Source organism: Hypanus sabinus, chromosome 5, assembly GCF_030144855.1.
Source record: "Hypanus sabinus isolate sHypSab1 chromosome 5, sHypSab1.hap1, whole genome shotgun sequence".
Lineage (NCBI taxonomy): Eukaryota > Metazoa > Chordata > Chondrichthyes > Myliobatiformes > Dasyatidae > Hypanus > Hypanus sabinus.
Genome location: NC_082710.1, coordinates 176,325,617 through 176,347,940, shown reverse-complemented (window position 1 = coordinate 176,347,940; position 22,324 = coordinate 176,325,617). Strand labels below are relative to the sequence as shown.

Below are 22,324 nucleotides of genomic sequence, written 5' to 3'. Positions count from 1 at the left end.
GAGGAGATTTACAAGGATGTTGCCTGAATTGGGGAGCATGCCTTATGAAAACAGGTTGAGTGAACTCGGCCTTTTCTCCTTGGAGCGACAGAGGATGAGAGGTGACCTGATAGAAGTGTATAAGATAATGAGAGGCATTGATTGGGTGGATAGTCAGAGGCCTTTTCCCAGGGCTGAAATGGTTGCCACAAGAGGACACAGGTTTAAAGTGCTGGGGAGTAGGTATAGAGGAGATGTCAGGGGTAAGTTTTTTACTTAGAGAGTGGTGAGTGTGTGGAATGGGCTGCCAGCAACGGTGGTGGAGGCGGATATCATAAGGTCTTTTAAGAGACTTTTGGATAGGTACATGGTGTTTTTAAAAAAAGAGATCCCAGTAATTTCTAAGGTTGGGACATGTAAGCACAACTTTGTAGGCCGAAGGGCCTGTATTGTGCTGTAGGTTTTCTATGTTTCTATGTTTCTAACTGTTAGTTTTTAAAGTTAGGTTCAAAGGCTTCTGCGTGTCCTCGCTCACTGAGATGTAGATGTCTTTCTTAAGGAAAGACACTGGCTGATGTATGGTCACACAAACATCAGTATTAATCAGATATGTTGAAGGAGTACAAACCAGTGTAGGCCTTGCACTGAGGATGGTAGGGCACTGAAGAGGGTGGGAGAACAGCAGGATCACCTCCCTCGGAGTGTCAGACACCCTGAGCCAATAGGCTGGTCCTGGACTTATTTCCGCTTGACATGATTAACTTATTATTAATTAATTATTTATGGTTTTATATTGCTATATTTCTACACTATTCTTGGTTGGTGCGGCTGTAACAAAACCCAATTTCCCTTGGGATCAATAAAGTATGTCTGTCTGTCTGTCTGGGAAAATAGATCCATGATTTCTTGAAAGTGGCATCACAGACAGGGTCATCAAAAGATCTTTGAAAAATTGGCCTTCTTAAATCAGGGTATTGAGTGTTGAAGCTGAATGTTATGTTGAATTTGAATAGGGTGCTGGTGAGACTAAATTCAGACTATTGTGTGCAGCTCTGATCACCCACCTACAGGAAAGATATCAATAAGATTGAAAGAATACAGAGAAAATTTACAAGGATGTTGTCAGGACTTCAGGATCTGAGTTGTAGGGAAAGTTTAAATAGGTTAGGACTTAATTTCCTCGAGCACAGGATAATGAGGGGAGATTTGATAGAGATATACAAAATTATGAGTGGTACGTATAGAGTAAACCAAGCAGGCTTTTCCACTGAGGTTGCATGAGACTACAACTAGAGTTCATAGTTTAAGGGTGAAGGGAGAAACTTAAGGGAGAAATTGAGGGGGAACTTCTTCATCAAAGGGTGGTGTGAGTGTGGAACGAGCAGCTAGCAGAAGTGCTGGACGTAGGTTGAATTTCAACATTTCAGAGCAGTTTAGGTAAGTACACGGATGGGAGGGATATGGAGTGCAGGTTGATGGGATTAGGCTGACTGACATTTTGTGGACTAGATGAGCTGAAGGGCCTGCTTCTACGCTGTAGACACAGAGAACTCTGTAGAGACGTCGATTGCAGGATATCAATTGACTGACAAACCAAGAGAATGACCCTGCTGTTTCCCTCCAACCGAGAAAGCGCAGTCTGGTCCTCCATTTAATATTTCTATGAAAAGATCACTTCTCCATCAGCCCAGCACCCCATGGCATTGCATTGAAATGGAGTCTGAACGTTGAGCCTGAGTCTTTCACTTATGTTCACCTCCTCTGCCAGGGAAGTAAGGTTACCCACCCTGACCTTGGGCTATCATAGAAAATGACCAATAACTTTGCACCAATAAGGTTATTAAAGTATATTTTTCTTAATTTTTTTAGGCCACTGGAAACCTCTTGTTGAGTCAGGTAAGTCATAATATTTAACAGAAATGTTATGAAAATGTTGAGGGACGTAGATTCCCTGTGCACCATCAGTTTAAACTCCTCTAAGCTGCAGAATGGTGAGAGTCAGAACAAACAGCGGCAGGGCATAGTTGGAGAGGGTGGGAAGTAGATTGGAGGGATATCACCAAGGAAGACCATCTCAGTGTTACCATATGATAGATGTCTGAGTCAGTGAGCCCTCTGGAAGCTGGAGGCCAGACATGTCCTGAGGCTGGAGGACTGACTGTGAGTGAGTGGGTAGATGGGAACAAGGGAGCAATGGCCTGGCTTTACTGTTATTGTTGTTCTTGTTAGTGGAGGTGGTGATGCTGGAGTTAGTGTTGGTGCTAATATTCTTGTTGCATGTGTTCTTCTGAACATTTTGGTCAAATTATGTTGGCCCTGGAATGTGCAGTGACACTGGTGGGGTGCCCCCAATATATCCACAGGATGTGCTGGTTGTTAACACAAGTGGAGCATTTCACTGTATGTGTCAATGTCCATGTGATAAATCAATGAATCTGAACGTAGTATGGAGGATGATTGTGAATAAAACTGAAATGTTGAAAATAATTAACAACAATATGATGTAAGAGCATAAAGGCCATTTGGCCCTTTGGTCTGATCCACCACTCCATCATGGATGATTTATTATCCATTTTAACCCTACCATCTCTGTGTAACATTTCACCCTGACTGATCAGGAAATCTATGAACCTTCATTTAAAAATACCCAAAGACCTGGCCTCCACAGTCGTCTGTGGCAATGAAATCCACAGATTCACCACAATCCTGCTGAAGAAATTCTTCATCATCTCTCTTCTGGGGGGATGTCCTTCTATTCTGAGACTGTGCCCACTTGTCCCAGACCCCAGCCCCACCATAGGAAACATCCTCTCCTTCTGCCCTTTATGTGAGCCTTTCGAGATGTTAGAGATTTCATTGAGCTTCTTTCTCCCCCACCCCCTCCAACACACCCATTCTTCCAAATTCCTGCAAATACAGCCTCAGAGCCATCAAACACTCCTCAGGTGTTGACCCTTTCATTCCTGGAATCAGATTATATTTCAGTTCCTGTGCACCCATACAACTTCTGATTTTTTAGAACAGTGTCTGTGCTGGGGTTGTTTACTTTGGAAATCAGCTTCGGGTGAGACTTCAACTTTACGTGCCCCCGGTTAGTGTAATTATGCAGTCTGTTCTACACCCTTCAACCTAGTTATAACATGACCTACCTCGGGGGCGACCCAGCTAAATCCAATTTCAAATTTGATCGTTGCTCTCTCAAAGAAAAATGAAGATTAGCTTTGCTTGTCACATGTACATCAAAAACACAATGAAATGTGTCCTTTACATCAAATCGAATCAGTGTTGTCCCTTAACTCAAATGATGTATTTCACTGTATGTTTTGATGTAAAATGATGAATTAGTTGTGGGCATGCTACACTGGCATAACGATGCTTGCGAGCTGTGCCCAGTACATTAGACTGTGTTGGTCGCAGATGCAGAGGTGCATTTCATTTTGATTTCATGTTTCGATGTACATGTGACAAATAAAGCTAATCATAAACTTCCAATTCAAATGAAGCTTGAACATTATGAGGAGAATTGCATGGTAATTCAATGTACAGGGAAAGTTTTTCCATACTAACTGGCTGTTTTTGTTTCCAGATTGGGAGATCATGTGTAAAAATCCAGGTAAGATCTTTTTTGATTACGATGGGTATTTTGGCTCCATCTGATGTCGCATCAGAATCAGAGTCAGGTTTGTCTACATCTGCGGCGTATGTTGAGAAACTGTGGTTTTGCGGCAGCAGTACATTCCAATGCATCATTATAAAAAACCTATAAGTATATGTATATATTTTGACAAATTACATAAGTAGTGCAAACAGAGAGGGAAAATAGTTGAAGTAGTGATCAAAGGTTCACTGTCCATTCAGAAATCTGATGGCAGTGGGGAAGAAGCTGTCCCTGAATGTTGGGTATGTGTCTTCAGGCTCCTGCTCCTTCTCCTCTGACGGTAGCAATGAGAAGAGGAAATGTCCTGGGACGTTGTGCTTCCTATGATGGATGGTACCTTTTCAAAATTCAAAGTACATTATTATCAAAGTATGTACATGATATACAACCTTGAGAATCAACTACTTGCAGGCAGCCACAAAACGAAGAAACACAATAGAACCCACTGAAAGAAACCGCACAGAACAAAGACCATCAAACACCCAATGTGTGAGAAAAGATCAAATTCTGCAAACAGTAAAAACGTAAACAAATCACAGGTAGAGTCTCCGAAAGTGAATCCACAGCCATGGAGCCAGTTCAGCAGCACAACTGCATCACCTTTATATCTCCGTGATGGTGAGGAGGCTGGTGCCCATGATGGAGCTGACTGAGTTTACAAATTTCTGCAGCATTTTTCCCATCCTCTGCAGTGGCCCCTCTACCAGACAGTGATGCAACCAGTCTGAATATTTTCCACAATACCACTATTGAAATTTGCCAGTGTCTTTGGGAACATACCAAGTCTCATCAAACAAAAGAAAGATAGTCATTGTCAGACAGACAGACAGACATACTTTATTGATCCCGAGGGAAATTGGGTTTCGTTATGGTTGCACCAACCAAGAATAGTGAAGAAATATAGCAAAATAAAACCAGAAGTAATTAAATAATAATAAGTAAATTATTCCAAGTGGAATTTAGTCCAGGAGCAGCCTATTGGCTCAGAGTGTCTGACACTCCGAGGGAGGAGTTGTAAAGTTGTAAAGGAAAATCCTCTTTTCAGACACCACCGTCAGAGAGTCCAGTTCCACCCTCACAACACCATTGGCCTTGCGAATGAGTTTGTTGATTCTGTTGGTGTCTGCTACCCTCAGCCTGCTGCCCCAGCACACAACAGCAAACATGATTGCACTGGCCACCACAGACTCGTAGAACATCCTCAACATCGTCCAGCAGATTTTAAAGGACCTCCATCTCCTCAGGAAATAGAAACGGCTCTGACTCTTCTTACAGACAGCCTCAGTGTTCTTTGACCAGTCCAGTTTATTGTCAATTCGTATCCCCAGGTACTTGTAATCCTTCACCATGTTCACACTGACACTTTGGATGGAAACAGGGGTCACCGGTGCCTTAACCCTCGTCAGGTCCACCACCAGCTCCTTAGACTTTTTCACATTAAGCTGCAGATGATTCTGCTCGCACCATGTGACAAAGTTTCCCACCGCAGCCCTGTACTCAGCCTCATCTCCCTTGCTGATGCATCCAACTATGGCAGAGTCATCAGAAAACTTCTGAAGATGCCAAGACTCTGTGTTGTAGTTGAAGTCTGAGGTGTAGATGGTGAAGAGAAAGGGAGACAGGACAGTCCCCTGTGGAGCCCCAGTGCTGCTGACCACTCTGTCTGACACACAGTGTTGCAAGCGCACGTACTGGGGTCTGCCAGTCAGGTAATCAATAATCCATGACACCAGGGAAGCATCCACCTGCATCACTGTCAGCTTCTCACCCAGCAGAGCAGGGCGGATGGTGTTGAACGCACTGGAGAAGTCAAAAAACATGACCCTCACAGTGCTCGCCGGCTTGTCCAGGTGGGCATAGACACGGTTCAGCAGGTAGGCGATGGCATCCTCAACTCCTAGTCAGGGCTGGTAGGTGAACTGGAGGGGTCTAAGTGTGGCCTAACCATAGGCTGGAGCTGCTCCAGAACAAGTCTCTCCAGGGTCTTCGTGATGTGGAGGTCAATGCCACCGGTCTGTAGTCATTGGAGCCACTGAGGCACGGCCTTATTTGCCTTATTTGTAATTACATCAAGCTGTCAGGCCCAGGCTAGACCTTCCGAAAAATAGACACACAGGAACTCGAAACTACTCACCCTTCCCCTACTGATTCCTCAATAGTGGGTATTCTCTCAACTTCCTCTTTCTGAAGTCTAAATCAATTCCTTAGCCTTACTGACAATGAGTGCAAGGTTATTGTTGTAACACCACTCAACTAGCTGATCTGTCTCACTCCTGTGCTTCTCCTCATCACCATAGGAAATAGTTGTGTCATCAACAAATTTACAGCTGTTGTTTGTGCTGTGCCTAGATACACATTAACGGTTGCAGAGAGAGTAGAGCAGTGGGCTAAGCACATGTCCTTAAGGTGCACCAACGCTGTCGATCGTCCACGAGGAGGACAATGTTATTTCCAATCTGCACAGGCTTTTCGTCAAGGATGTAGTTGCAGAGGAAGGTCCAGGGTTTGGAGCTTGTTGATTAGAATGAAGGATATGCTTTTGTTGCAATCAATAAACAGCAGCCTGACGTAAGTACTACTATTGTTCAGAGGACCTAAGGCTGAATGGAGAACCAGTGAGATTGCATCTACTGGATGATTATGGCAATTGGCAACTCTCAGTGGGTCCAGATCGAAGATGTCCTTGAACACTCCCACCGGTTGGTTGGCACAAGTTTTCAGAGCCCTACCAGGTACACCATCAGGCCTGAAACCCAAAGTGTTCTCACCCTCTTGAAAAATGTTCTGACGTCAGCTTCCTAGCTGGAGATCACAGGGCCACCATATGCTTTATGAATTTACACAATTGTAGTTTAATTCTCCCTTTCAAAGCATGCATAAATGTCATCAAGTTCTTCGAGGAGTGAAGCTTCACAGCCACACATGACGATAGCTTTTGCTTCATGGGAAGTAGTGCCCTGCAAACCCTGCCATCTGATTCCATCTACAACCTTAATCGGAATTGCTTTCTTGGTCTTAAAATAGACTTCCATAGGTCGTACATGGACCTTGAATAAATCTGGATCATCATTCTTGAATGCCAGAGATCTAGTCCATATCCAGTATGTTCTTGAAGGCATACACTCATCCATTAAGGTCTTGATGAAGTCGGTGACAACTGTGCCGTACTCATTCAGATTCAAAGATAAATCCTTGAATATTGTCTAGTCCACTGACTCAAAGCGGTCCTGTAAGCACTCTTCTGCCTCCCTTGTCCATGCATTCTTGGTCCTCACCACTGTTGCCATTAGTCTCTGTCTATAGAACCACAGTCAGGTGATCAGACTTTCCAAAGTGTGGTTGTGAGTGGCATTGTAAGCTTTCTTCATGGTGGCATAACAGTGGTCATATTTGTTGGCTCCTGGGGTGCCACAGGTGATATTTCGGTGGTAGTTATTCAGAGACTTCTTCAAGTTGGCCTGGTTAAAGAACCAGGGGCAATGACTGGGGTGTGTTTTTGTGCTTGCTGAGTATAGAGCTTAGCTCCTCCAGTCATTCTCTGACATTGGCCTGAAGTGGAATGTACACAACTACCAGAATTTTGGTAGAAAATTCCCTCAGCAGATTAAAATGATGATATTTGACAGCCAGATGTTCCAGGTTGGGTGAGCAGTACTGGGTTAGAACTACCACCTTGTGCGCCACAATGAGTTAATCATAAAGCATATTCCACCGCCGCTGCTTTTAAATGGCAGAACAGTCCTGTCTTTGCAGAGAATGGTGAAGCTGCATCTAAAATGGAGAGTGGTAGCCATGTTTCTGTGACGTAGAGTACACAGCAGTCGTTCCCTGATGTCCCTCTGGTACAGTAACCTTGTTCTGAGATCTTCAGTTTTATTTTCCAGAAACTGTACTTTCACCAGCAGGATAGGCAGCAGGGGAGCGCTAAAGCTCTGCATTTTAATCCTATCTGGGTAGACCTGCTCGGCTTCTGCAGTCTATTTTCTGAAAGGGGAAATTCACTCTTGACCTGGCTCTGCATTCTGGGATCCACCAATTATGAGTCTTGACAGAATGTTTACGTGTCTTAAAATGGTGTGATTACTGAAGTACCTCTGGCAGTGGATTTCAGCTGTCTTCAATGGGAAAATTTGACAATTCCAATTGGAGGTGCACACAAAGAGTCGCTGAATATTGGCACCATCTTGATGATCCATTTTGATCCATAAGCACCAGAATATGTATTTGAAAAGATCCCTCTCAACCCCCATGATGGGTACTTCGTAGTTTCTGATTTAGTGCTGCTGAAGGGGCTTCAGACACAGTTGGTACAAAAGGAAACAGGATATGCACCATCTAAATATTCCAGCTGGAATGAATGGCCAGTTGATGGCAGCTGCAGGGATGTAATATTGCCGGGAGCCAGAAATGAAAAGCTGCAACACCAGCTCTTAGTAACTCCGGGATTTCCCCTGCAGTGAGAGTGAGACCCACCCACAAATGTGCCTCAGCATCCGTCATCCTCTCTCTGCCCGACTCTTGTTGCCCTCCATTCCTTCCAGATTGCATTCTTGTTTCTATTGATCTCATTCACTGATCATGTTGCTACTCAGTCTCTTTGGATCTCAGCTGCTCAGCAACATTTCAAATGTCATCTCTTTCCAAATTATTACTGAGCTTTGTCTCCAACTGCCAGACTGTGTCCATTTTTTTCCTTGCAAGGAGCAGGAATGCATAATGCCTCATCAGTCTAAGCCCACCTCTCCTATCATTTCCTGTTGGTGACCATCTATGTCAGTGTCAGGCCACTCATCCTGAGAAGTGAGATCCTAGAACGCTGCCTTTCTATCACTCCAGGATCCTCTTCCTCAGACTACCAGTTTAGAACAGTTGGGTCCAATTCCTGATTCCCTCCTCAAGCCTGTTTTGGAGAATTTACCCATCCCATTCATATGTGTACCCTGGCAAAGGTATTTTCCTGGTCCAAGCTGACCAGGCAAGTATCCACCCACTCTCTTGCACGTAGGTAGTTTGTATCTCTGAGGATTGCGTAGGACATAGAACAGTACTGCACAGGAACCAGCTTCCACCACAATGTTGTGCAGAGCCAATTAAATTAGTGATGGAGTGACCAACTGAACGAATCTCCTGAGCCAACATAATGACCATATCCTTCCACTTTCCTCACTTGCAAAAGTCTATCTAAGCAACCCTAGAAAGTCTGTAAATTTTATTTTTGTAAGTCATTTTCAATTTGAATAAATTATATTTTAATCCAAAAACGTATCAGGACTACAAAGTAATAGTATGAAGGGGACTGGGACTGATTGGGATTGCTCTGCTGGAGACTGACACAGTCTGAGGATCACAATGAGGAACTGCAAACAGTCCTTTCAGGTTAGGCAACAAGCATGTCCACACCATCTGTCAAAAGTGGGATTTCCAGGTGGCCAACTGTTTTAATTCCTATTCCCACATGTCAGTCCATGGCCTCCTCTTCTGCTACGATGAGATCAATTGCTCTCAGGTTGAAGGAGCAACACCTCATACTCCATCGATTTAGCTCCAACCTGATGACACGATTATCAATTTCTCCAGCTTCTGGTAATTTGTTCCCCATTCCCCTTCCCTCATCGTCAATTTCCTATGCTAGCCACATAAATAGATTAAAATCATTCATTTATTCTCCTCACCTGCCTATCACTCCTCCTGGGTTCCCTCTTCTTTCCCTTTCTCACAAGTTCCTCTCTATTCTCTAACAGATTCCTTCTTCTCCAGCCATTTACCATTATCACCTATCACCTCCCACCTCCTTATTTCCTGCCACTCCCCTACCCACCGACTTCACCTATCAAGTTCTTGCTTCCCTGACATCGAGTTTCCTGTCTGATCCTTCACTTACTGACCTGGTGCTCTGGTTCCCAGCCCCCGGCACAACTGGTATAAACCATCCTGAGTAGCATTAGCAAACCTCCTGGCCAGGATATTCCCATTTCAGTTCAGGTGCAACCCATCCATCTAGTACTCTAGCCTCATTCCAGGACAACTTTTAAGACGACCAATTAATCTACTAACCAGCTAATGGGGAGAACATACAAACTGCTTCCAGACGGCGCTGGAATTGAATGCTGAACTCTGTAATGCCCTGAGCTGTCATAGTGGTGAACTAATTGCTATACTACTGTGACAAATATGTAATTTGATAATAAATTTGCTTTGAATTTGATGTTTTAATTGAATGTTGCTGCTGGTTACTCTCAGCTTAGAACCTGCATTATAACTGTTATCAAATTTTCCCATTTCTTGCAGCCTCTATAAAACTGGACACAGAAACAGCACATCGACAACTGGAGATATCAAAGGATCAGAAGAGTGTGAGACTGACGAACTCCCAGACAGATGTTCCTGAAAATGAGGAGAGGTTTACAGCCTGGGAATGTGTGTTGGGATCAGATGGATTCACCTCAGGGAAACATTATTGGGAGGTAGAAGTTGCGGGAAATCACAAGTGGTCTCTGGGAATTGCTGGAGAGAGTGCAAATAGAAAGGGTGACCTTACAGTAAAACCAAAGAATAAATTCTGGTCCATTGGGCAAAATGAGAAAGAAATCCATGCAAATGATAATGATAAATCGAATATCTCTTATCAAGAGATTCCCAGGAAGATAGGAGTTTATCTTGATTATGATACAGGGGTAGTTTCATTTTACGATGCAAACACCAAGTCTTTCCTCTACACATTCAATGAGAAATTCTCTGAGAAGCTTTACCCTTTCTTTCACACAACACATCAGAAGAGATGGCTGAAAATCTGTTCCAAGCAGGAAACAAAACCCAGTAATCATTCTAAAAATAATGTCATTTAACACAGCAGGTCTGTGCAATATGGATCAAGTATGTGTGGCTGAGAAGCTGGGGCAGGGGCAGGGCTCGGGTTCTTGGATCAATGGGATCTCTTCTGGGGGAGGTATGACCTGATCAGAAGTGATGGGTTGCACATGAACCTGAGGGGGGGGCAATATTTTCGTGGGTGGGTTTGTTAGAGCTGTTGGGGAGGGTTTAAACTAATTTAGCAAGGGGGTCGGAACCAGAATGAAGGGACTCAGGTTAGGACAGATGGCAAGAAAGCAAAGATAGCATGCAGTCAGACTGTCAGGAAAGGGCAGGGAGATGATAGGGCAAAATTGCAATCTGCAGAGTGGGTATCAGTGCATTAGGGGAGCAGAATCAAAAAGGGTAGCAAACACAGTATTCAAAGTGTTATGTCTTAATGTATGGAGAGTAAGAAATAGGGTGAATGATCTTGTTGCACGATTACAGCTTGTCAGGTATGAAGTTGTGGCCATGACTGAATCGTGGTTGCAGTTGGGAGCTGAATGTCCAAGGTTACACACTGTATCAGAGGGATAGACAATAGACAATAGGTGCAAAAGTAGACCATTCTGCCCTTCGAGCCTGCACCGCCATTTTGAGATCATGGCTGATCAATTCCTATCAATACCCGGTCCCTACCTTGTCCCCATATCCCTTGATTCCCCTATCCATAAGATACCTATCTAGCTCCTTCTTGAAAGCATCCAGAGAATTGGCCTCCACTACCTTCCGAGGCAGTGCATTCCAGACCCCCACAACTCTCTGGGAGAAGAAGTTTTTCCTTAACTCTGTCCTAAATGACCTACCCCTTATTCTCAAACCATGCCCTCTGGTACTGGACTCTCCCAGCATCTGGAACATATTTCCTTCCTCTATCTTGTCCAATCCCTTAATAATCTTATATGTTTCAATCAGATCCCCTCTCAATCTCCTTAATTCCAGCATGTACAAGCCCAGTCTCTCTAACCTCTCTGCGTAAGGCAGTCCAGACATCCCAGGAATTAACCTCGTGAATCTACGCTGCATTTCCTCTACAACCAGGATGTCCTTCCTTAACCCTGGAGACCAAAACTGTACACAATACTCCAGGTGTGGTCTCACCAGGGCTCTGTACAAATGCAAGAGGATTTCCTTGCTCTTGTACTCAATTCCCTTTGTAATAAAGGCCAACATTCCATTAGCCTTCTTCACTGCCTGCTGCACTTGCTCATTCACCTTCAGTGACTGATGAACAAGGACTCCGAGATCTCTTTGTATTTCTCCCTTACCTAACTCTACACCATACAGATAATAATCTGCCATCCTGTTTTTACTCCCAAAGTGGATAACCTCACACTTATTCACATTAAACGCCATCTGCCAAGTATCTGCCCACTCACCCAGCCTATCCAAGTCACGCTGAATTCTCCTAACATCCTCATCACATGTCACACTGCCACCCAGCTTAGTATCATCAGCAAATTTGCTGATGTTATTTTCTATACCTTCATCCAAATCATTAATGTAAATCGTAAACAGCTGTGGTCCCAATACCGAGCCCTGTGGCACTCCACTAGTCACCACCTGCCATTCCGAGAAACACCCATTCACCACTACCTTTTGCTTTCTATCTGCCAACCAGTTTTCTATCCATGTCAATGCCTTCCCCCCGATGCCCTGAGCTTTGATTTTACCCACCAATCTCGTAAGTGGGACCTTATCAAATACCTTCTGAAAATCGAGGTACACTACATCCACTGGATCTCCCCCGTCTAACTTCCTGGTTACATCCTCGAAAAACTCCAACAGATTAGTCAAGCGTGATTTACCCTTGGTAAATCCATGCTGGCTCGGCCCAATCCTATCACTGCTATCTAGATATGCCACTATTTCATCCTTAACAATGGACTCTAGCATCTTTCCCACCACCGATGTTAGGCTGACAGGTCGATAGTTCTCTGTTTTCTCCCTCCCTCCTTTCTTAAAAAGTGGGATTACATTAGCCATTCTCCAATCCTCAGGAACTGATCCTGAATCTAAGGAACATTGGAAAATGATTACCAATGCATCCGCAATTTCCAGGGCCACCTCCTTTAGTACCCTAGGATGCAGACCATCTGGACCTGGGGATTTGTCAGCCTTCAGTCCCATCAGTCTTCTCATCACCTTTTCCTTCCGAATGTCAATCTGTTTCATTTCCTCTGTTACCCTATGTTCTTGGCCCATCCATACATCTGGGAGATTGCTTGTGTCTTCCTTAGTGAAGACAGATCTAAAGTACTCATTAAATTCTTCTGCCATTTCTCTGTTTCCCATAACAATTTCACCCAATTCATTCTTCAAAGGCCCAACATTGTTCTTAACTATCTTCTTTCTCTTCACATACATAAAAAAGCTTTTGCTATCTTCCTTTATATTCCTGGCTAGCTTGCGTTCGTACCTCATTTTTTCTCCCCGTTTTGTAAGTTCTGTTTTTCCTTAAAAACTTCCCAATCATCTGTCCTCCTACTCACCTTAGCTCTGTCATATTTCCTTTTTTTTTAATGCTATGCCGTCTCTGACTTCCTTTGTCAACCACTGAGGCACCTTTCCCCCCTTTGAATCCTTCCTTCTCTGGGGGATGAACTGATTTTGCACCTTGTGCATTATTCCCAAGAATGCCTGCCATTGCTGTTCCACTGTCTTTTCTGCTAGGCTATCCATCCAGTCAACTTTGGCCAGCTCCTCCCTCATGGCTCCTCCCTCATGGCTCCCTGTTCACCTGCAACACTGACACCTCCGAGCCACCCTTATCCTTCTCAAATTGCAGATAAAAACTTATCATATTGTGATCACTATCTCCTAATGGCTCCTTTACTGCGAGATCGCTTATCAAATCCTGTTCATTACATAACACTTAATCCAGTATAGTCTTGTCCCTGGTCGGCTCTCGTACAAGTTGTTCCAAGAATGCATCCCGTAGGCACTCTACAAACTCCCTATCCTGTGGTCCAACACCAACCTGATTCTCCCAGTTCACCTGCATGTTGAAATCCCCCATAACTACTGCAACATTACCTTTGCCACATGCCAATGTTAACTCGCTATTCAACTTGCATCCAATATCCATGCTACTGTTTGGTGGCCTGTAGACAACTCCCATTTGGGTCCTTTTGCCCTTACTGTTCCTGAGTTATATCCACAATGACTCTACTTCTCCTGACCCTATGTCCCCCCTTGCAAAGGACTGAATCTCGTTCCTCACCAACAGGGCTGCCCCACCCCCTCTGCCCACATTTCTGTCCCTACGATAGCACGTATACCCTTGTACATTCATTTCCCAGGTCTGATCTCCCTGAAGCCATGTCTCCGTTATCCCAACAACATCATAGTTACCCATTCGCACCCATAGCTAGAGGGGGTAGCATGGCTCTTCTGGTAAAGAATGGCATCAAATCAGTAGAAAGATGTGACAAAGGATTGGAAGATGTTGAATCCTTGTAGGTTGAGTTTAGAAACTGCAAGGGTTAAAGGACCCTGATGACAATTTTATGCAGGCCGTCCAACAGTAGCTGGGATGTGGAACACAGATTTCAACGAGAAATTTTTTAAAAAGGCATGTCAAAAGGGCAATGTTATGATAGTCACGGGAGATTTAAGCATGCAGGTTTATTTGGAAAATTAGGTTGGTAATGGATCTCAAGAGAGTGAGGTTGTTGAATGCAAGATGGGTTTTGAGACCAGTTTGTCATTGAGCCCATTATGGGATCATAATATTGGATTAGGTGTTATGTAATGAACCAGAGGCAGGGAGCTTAAGGTAAAAGAGCCCTTAGGAGCCAGTGATCAAAATATGATTGAGTTCAACTTGAAATTTGATAGGGAGAAAGGAAAGTCTGATGTAGCAGTATTTCAGTGGAGTAAGGGAAATGACAGTGGTATGAGTGGTGAGAGTAAATTGGAAGGAGCTGCTGGCAGGGATGACAGCAGAGCAGCAATGGCTTGAGTTTCTGGGAAAAATGAGGAAGGTGCAGGACAAATGTATTCCAAAAACAAAGGCATACTCAAATGGCAAAATTGTACAACTGAGGCTGAGATGGGAAGTCAAAGCTAATGTAAAATCAAAAGAAGGGGCATACCACAAAGCAAAAATTAGCCGGAAAATAGATTGGTAATCTTTTAAAAACCTACAGAGTAACTAAAAGAATCATTAGAAGGGGAAAGATGAAATGTGAAAGTATGCCAGCAAACAATATCAAAGTTGATAGTAAAAGCTTTGTCAAGTATGTAAAAAAATAAAAGAGAAATGAGAGAGGGTATAGGACTGCTGGAAAATGAGGCCATAGAAATAATTACGGGGGACAAGGAAATGTCAGATGAACTAATTGAGTATTTTGCATCAATCATCACTGTGGAAGACACTAGCAGTGTGCCAGGTGTTGTAGTGTGTGAAGGAAGAGAAGTCAGTGCAGTTACTATTACAAGGAAGAATATGGTCAAATTCTGGAATACCTGAGGGTACATGAGTCACCTGGAGCAGATGAATTGCACCCTAGGGTTCTGAAAGAGGTAGTGTTAGAGATTGTGGAGGCATTAGCAATGACCTTTCATAAATCATTGGACTCTTGCGTGGTGCCAGACGGCTGGAAAATTACAAATGTCACTCCACTCTTTAAGAAAGGAGGAAGGCAGCAGTAAACCTGACCTCAGCGGTTGGGAAGATGTTGGACTCAATGTTAAGGATGAGTTTATGGACTACTTTGTGACACAGGACAAGATAGGACAAAAATATTTCCTGAGAAACTTGCTGGAATTCTTGGAGGAGATTGCAAGTAGGATGGATAAAGGAATGCAGTGGATGTTGTATTTTTGGACTTCCAGAAGGCCTTTGGCTGCTTACAAAGTAAAGAGCCCATGGTATGAAAATGGTTATAACATTGGCTGATTGGTAGGAGGCAGTGAGTGAGAGTAAAAGGATCCTTTTTTAGTTGGCTGCCAGAGTCTAGTGGTGTTCCACAAGGGGCGGTGTTAGGACCGCTTCCTTTTTATGCTGTATATCAATGATTTAGATGATGGAATAGATGGCTTTGTTGCCAGGTTTGCAGATAATACAAGGATTGGTGGGGAGCAGGTTGTGTTGAGGAAACAGATAGGCTGCAGGAGGACTTAGTCTGATTAGGAGAATGGGGAAGAGAGTGGCAAATGAAATACAATGTTGGAAAATGCATGGTCATGCACTTTAGTAGTAGAAATAAATGTGCAGACTATTTTCTAACTGGGGAGAAAATCCAAAAATCTGAGAGGCAGAGGGAATTGAGAGTCCTTGAGCTGAATACCCCAAAGGTTAACTTGCAGGTTGGGTCAGTGGTGAGGAAGGCAAATGCAACTTTAGCATTAATTTCAAGACGTCTGGAATACAAGAGCAGGGATATGTTGCTGAGACTTTATAAGGCACTGGTAAGGCCTCACCTTGAGTATTGTGAACAATTTTGGGCTCCTCATTGACAAAAATCTGTGCTGGTATTGGAGAGAGTCTGGAAGATGTTCACAAGGATGATACCAGGAATGAAAAGGGTTATCATACAAGGAACATTTGATGGATCTCAGTCTGTATTTGCTGGAATTTTGAAGGATGAAAGGGGATCTCATTGAAACATTTTGAATGTTGAAAGGTCTAAACAGAGTAGATATGGAAGGGATGTTTTCCATGGTTCAGGACTGTAAGACAAGAGGGCACAGCCTCATGATAGAGGGACATACATTTAAGGTAGAGATGCGGAGAAATTTGTGAATTTGTGCTGAATTTGTGGAATTTGTTATCACGCATCTGTGGAGATGAGGTCATGGCTGTATTTCAGGCAGAGATTAATAGGTTCTTGATTGGATATGGCATCAAAGATTACAGGGAGAAGGCTAGGGAATGGGGTTGAGGAGGAGAGAAAAGGATCAGCCTTGATTGATTGATGGACCAGACTCAATGGGCCAAATGGTCTAATTCTGCTCCTATGTCTTCTAGTCTTATGGTCTTATAAATATGTAAGTATGGGAGTTCTTTGAGCAACACACACAAAATGCTGACACCATCTATGGATGGGAATAGATAGGTGACATTTTGGACTAAAGCATCATCAGGAATAGAAAGGAGGGAGGAAGACAGAATAAAAGATGGGGTGGGGGAGGAGTACAAACTGGCAGGTGATCGGTGAGACCAGGTGAGCTCATATTCCATCTGGGTAGCCTCCACCCGGACGACATGAACATCAATTACTCTTGATTGCAGTATTTTCTCATTCTGTCTCTCCTTTTACCTTTCCCTTCTCTTCACATCATAAAATTAAGGTAATCAATAGAAAACAGTGAGGTGATATTAATGATAGATTTTAAATATTAACGATCAGCTTCATTTGGTGCATGTACATTGAACCATATTCACTGTACTCAGTGATGCGTTGTTTGAATCAAGGACCATCACAGTGTGCTGGGGACAGGGGCACCATGCCTCTGGCGGCAGCAACACATGCTACTAACCCCATCCCATACATCTCTGGAATGAGGTAGGGAACTGTATCAAGACTGATGAAAGGTCTCAGCTCAAAACGTCGACTGTTTAAACATCTTTTCCATAGATGTTGTCTGTCCTGCTGAATTCCTCCAGCATTTTTTGTGTGTTGCTTCATCTAAACTATCATTTATTTTATTACTCTGTTTCACAATGTTTACTGCCTCCTGTGTAAGCAACAGGAAGATCCTATTTTATAAATCAAAGTAAATTTTATTAATAATAAAAATATTTCATAAAAATAAACCATGCAATGTCTTTAAATTCTTACATTCATAGTCAATGCATTACACATTGTTTATTGCATTCCGTACAACCAATAGGACTGGGGTGTTAACTGCTACAATAATTGAAGAGCTTTCTCATCCAATCCAGACTTGTCCTGTCCAGTAGGGGAAGATCCCTATCCAGTATCATGATGAGGGCAACATCGGGTGCATTTCTGCCCTTGTTGTCCAAGTACTTATCCACTGTGACTCACTCCATCTTGGATCCCTAGATGAACCCGAAGGAAGTTCTGGGGATTCCAAGCAGGAGGAGTGGAGGATGTTTCACATTTGTGTCAAGTGCAGCAGTCATGAGAGCACCTCACAGCTGATGGGTGTTCTTCCCAGTTATCGACAAAGAGCACCCTCCCACAGTCCCAATTTCTCTTCTACCTTTCCAATCCACTCCAGCCAGTACTTGTTGTATTGGTCCAGTTGCCAAAGAGTATGGCTTCACTTTTCATTCAGTTAACCCTGGCCCCTGATGCCAACTCAAACCAATCGCAGATGCTGATCAATTTGTGAATTGACCTTGGATCTGAGCAGAAGATGGTAATGTCCATGTATAGGCAGAGTTTTACTTGGGTCCTTCCTCAACCTGGTAGCATCATTGCTTTTTATCCTTCCTGATGGCTTCAGCAAAGGGTTCCTTTCAGCACACAGTCAAAGGAAAGTGGGCAACCTTGTCTGACTCCACACTTGATGGGGAAGCTATCAGTTTCCCAACCATTGATTTGGACTGCACTACAGATGTCCACGTAGAAAAGCTAGATCCAATTCCTGATTCCCTCCACAAATCCCACTTTGAAGAGGACATCCATCACGTCTGAGATCTTGATGATTTTAGTAGTCTGAAGTCACGTCTTTTAATCATACACTTTTGTTCCCCTCCTCCTTCCCTTTTTGCCATGGTCCATTCTCCTATCCTATCAGATCTCTTCATCTTCACCCCTTTTACCTCTTCCATTTATCACCTTCCAGCTTCTTATTTCAGCCCTGAATCACCTAGCTTGCCCCTCACCTGCCAGCTTCTTCTGCTTCTCCTCTCCACTTTTTTCTTCCAGCTTCTCGCCACTTCCTTTCCAGTCCTGATGAAGAGTATCCACCCGAATGTCAGCTGTTTATTCTCCTCCATAGACGCTGCCTATCTTGCTCATCTCTGTAGATGCTCAGTGTTTCCAGCATCTACATAATCTGTGTGTACACAGTATTATTTTTCATTTGACTGAAATCGTGCATTGTATTACTCAATCCATTGAAAAAGTGGGTGTGAAAGAAAGACCAAATTTATTTTTTTAAATGCCATCCAGTTTAAATTCAGGCAAAAGGAGGATGAGTGTGTTGCATAATAAACTCACGACGGTGCTCTGATGTGGCAGTTTTGTCGAAAGCCTGTTCCCCCAACCATGGATACATAATAGTCATATAACCTGAGGAGGTTGCATCCGTGATCCAGACTGCAGTTTACATAACACAAGCAGCCAACTACCGTCCAAGCAAAAAAAATAGTCCATCCTGACACATTTGAAATCATAGTTGAATATTTACTTTAATCAGGCTTCTTTGAAGAAAGCCCTGCTTGATTGCCAACAGCATACATCCTGTAGTGCCAGACCTCTCAACACACTAGTCTACTGTTATGCTAAGATAAGGAATGCCTACCGTTCCATGCCGATACCACATTTCTGGAAATCTGATCCTTCATCTCCTTGAATACAATAGACAGAGGCTAAAAAGCAAAGCTACAGGGATTAGGACAACAAAGAGTTGGGCGCCGGAGCCATAGGAGCAGGTACCTGATTAATTCGAGTCAGTGGACTAGGTCGTGTTTAAGGATCCATCTAAGGTTCTGAATGAATACAACATGGTTGAAACTGACTTCGTTAAAATAGCTGCAGATGAGTGTGTCCACACAAAATCATTTGGTGTTTTCCCCGAGCAGAAAGAACCATGACATCAGAAATCAGCTGAGAGCCATATCAAAGAGATTGAAGTCTAGTGACCAAGAAAGTTACAAGAGTTCCAGGTACAATCTCCAGAAAGTCATCTTATGGGCATAGTACAATTCCAGACTGAACATGAATCGAGGAAGGATTTGTTCAGGTCCATTGATCGGAGGGGAGCAGAGGGCGATGGTCCTCCATGGAGGTGCAGGTCAATGGGACGAGACAAAATAATAGTTCAACAGACTAGATGAAACTAAGTAACTGTTTCAATGCCTTTGTGTTCTACATGACAGTCAGAATCATTTTCTCAGCTTATAAATACCAAATACTTATATTTAAGGTGAAAAGGAGAAAACAATGGAAATATTCGGGGAAGATTTTAGTTTAAACACACAGGCTGCTGGGAGTGATAATGGAAGCAGATAGTCATTTTAAAACTAAAATGCAATTCCCTTTTCTCAGTTCCTTCTGCTTAACACCAAAGGATATCCTTTGTACAGTATTGAAAGGACAGGCAGAAAGGCTTAGGCTGTGGTATGGCTCTGTTGGTAAGAGGTGGAATTACATATTTAGAAAGAGGTGACATAGGATCAGAGAATGAATAAAATGCTTAAAATTATGTCTGTCATCAAATCCAGCACCTAGTCAGAACTTACAGGTAAATAGTCGTTGAACAAGTGTTCACTATATTTTCTAACATCCAATCAATTACTGTTATGTTACCATATCTATGATGCAGTCCCTTCTCTATGATACACCATTGTATGTTATGTTACTGAAAACCTTGTTCCATTATATCAGGATGAGGGTGCAGAGGTTTGATAAGTTTACAGTCACATTTTATCTTGTAGATGCTTATTCTTAATTCATTGTCTTTTGAAATAAAATCTGTTATGATAAAGACTAATGTTATTTGTCACATGACCAGAGAATGCTGAATCTTTGTGGGTGGAGTTAAGAAACTGCAAGGGTTAAAAAGAACACCATGGGAATCATATATAGGCCTTCAAGTAGTAGCCAAGATGTGGGGTTGAGATAGCAAAGGGAGCTGGAAAAGGCATGTAATATACAAGAGGATTGGAAAATCAGGTTAGTATTTGACTGCAAGGGAGGGAAATTGTTGAATGCCTATGAGATGGTGTTTTAGAGCAGCTTGTGCTTAATTCTACTTGGGGAAAGTCTATCTTAGATTGGGTGTTGTGTAATAACTCAAATCTTATTAGGGAGCTTAATGTAAAGGAACTCTTCGGAAACAGTGTTCATAATATGATTAAATTCATACTGCAGTTTGAGAGGCAGAAGCATAATTCTCATGTATCAGTATCACAATGGAATAAAGAGAATTTCAGATGCATGAGAGAGGAGCTTGCCCAGGGGGATTGGAGGAGGATACTGGCAGGGATGACGGCAGTTCACAAGGTGCAGGATAGGTATGTCCCACTGAGGAAGAAGTTCTCAAATGGCAGGGATAGGCAGCCGTGACTGACAAGCGAAGTTAAGGCCTGCACAAAAACCAAGGAAATTGTGTATAAGGTAGCAGAAGTGAGTGGGAAATTGGATGATTGGGAAGGTTTTAAAATCCAGCAAAGGGAATCTAGAAAGCTATAAGAAGGGAAAAGATGAAAGATGAGGGCAGACTAGTCAATAATATAAACAAGATACCAAAAGTTTTTCAGTTATATAAAGAGTAAAAGAGAGTTGATAGTTGATATTGGACCACTGAAAGACGATGCTGGTGAGGTAGTAATGAGGGACAAAGAAATCGCTGCTGAACCCAATGGATACTTTGCATCAGTCTTTTCTATGGAAGACGCTAGCTGTGTGCCAGAGGTCCTTGAGTGTCAAGAAGCAGGAGTGAGTGGCATTGCTATTAAAAAGGCAAAAAGTGCTGGGCAAACTCAAAGGTCTTAAAGTCTATAAGTCATCTGGACCAGATGGACTACATCCTGGAGTCCTGATAGGGGTTACTGAAGAGATAACGTTGCATTGGTCATGACCTTTTACAAATCGCTTCATTGTGGCATGGTTCCAGATATCTGGAAGATTGAAAATGTGATTCCTCTCATAATAACATAAGAAATAGGAGCAGGAGTAGGAAATCTGGCCCGTCAAGGCTTCTTCTCCATTTAGCAAGATCATGGCTGATGTCACCATGAACTCATCTCCAGCTTCCTGTCTTTCCCCCACAACCCTGAATTCCCCTACTATTCAGGAATCTATCCAACCTTGTCTTTAATATACTTACTGAGGTAGCCTCCACTGCTTCATTGGGCAGAGAATTCCACAGATTCACCGCTCTTTAGGAGAAATAGTTCCTCTTCATCTCCATCCTAAATTAACTCCCCCAAATCTTGAGGCTATGTCCCCTGTTTCCAGCCTCACCTTTCATTTGAAACAACTTCCCTGGCTCTATCGTATCTATTCTTTTCATAATTTTATATGTTTCTATAAGATCTCCTCTCATCCTTCTGCATTCCAGCAGTTCCAGGCGACTCAATCTCTACTCATAGTCTAACCCCTCATCTCTGAAATCAACCTGGTGAACCTCCTCTGCACCTCTGCACCCTAGGGTACTAAAGGAGGTGGCCCTGGAAATTGTGGATGCATTGGTAATCATTTTCCAATGTTCCTTAGATTCAGGATCAGTTCCTGAGGATTGGAGAATGGCTAATGTAATCCCACTTTTTAAGAAAGGAGGGAGGGAGAAAACAGAGAACTACCGACCAGTCAGCCTGACTTTGGTGGTGGGAAAGATGCTAGAGTCCATTTTTAAGGATGAAATAGTGGCATATCTAGATAGCAATGATAGGATTGGGCCGAGCCAGCATGGATTTACCAAGGGTAAATCATGCTTGACTAATCTGTTGGAGTTTTTCGAGGATGTAACCAGGAAGTTAGATGGGGGAGATCCAGTGGATGTAGAGTACCTGGATTTTCAGAAGGCATTTGATAAGGTCCCACATAGAAAATTGGTGGATAAAATCAAAGCTCAGGGCATCGGGGGGAAGGCATTGACATGGATAGAAAACTGGTTGGCAGATAGAAAGCAAAGGGTAGCGGTGAATGGGTGTTTCTCAGAATGGCAGGTGGTGACTAGTGGGGTGCC

At 43.1% G+C, this 22,324-nt stretch overlaps 1 pseudogene; it reads left to right on the top strand.

Annotated features, from left to right (window-relative positions):
• Nucleotides 1–10,578, top strand: part of LOC132394661 (butyrophilin subfamily 1 member A1-like) — a 49,249-nt pseudogene extending 38,671 nt beyond the window's left edge.
• The last annotated feature ends 11,746 nt before the right edge of the window (nt 10,579–22,324 follow it).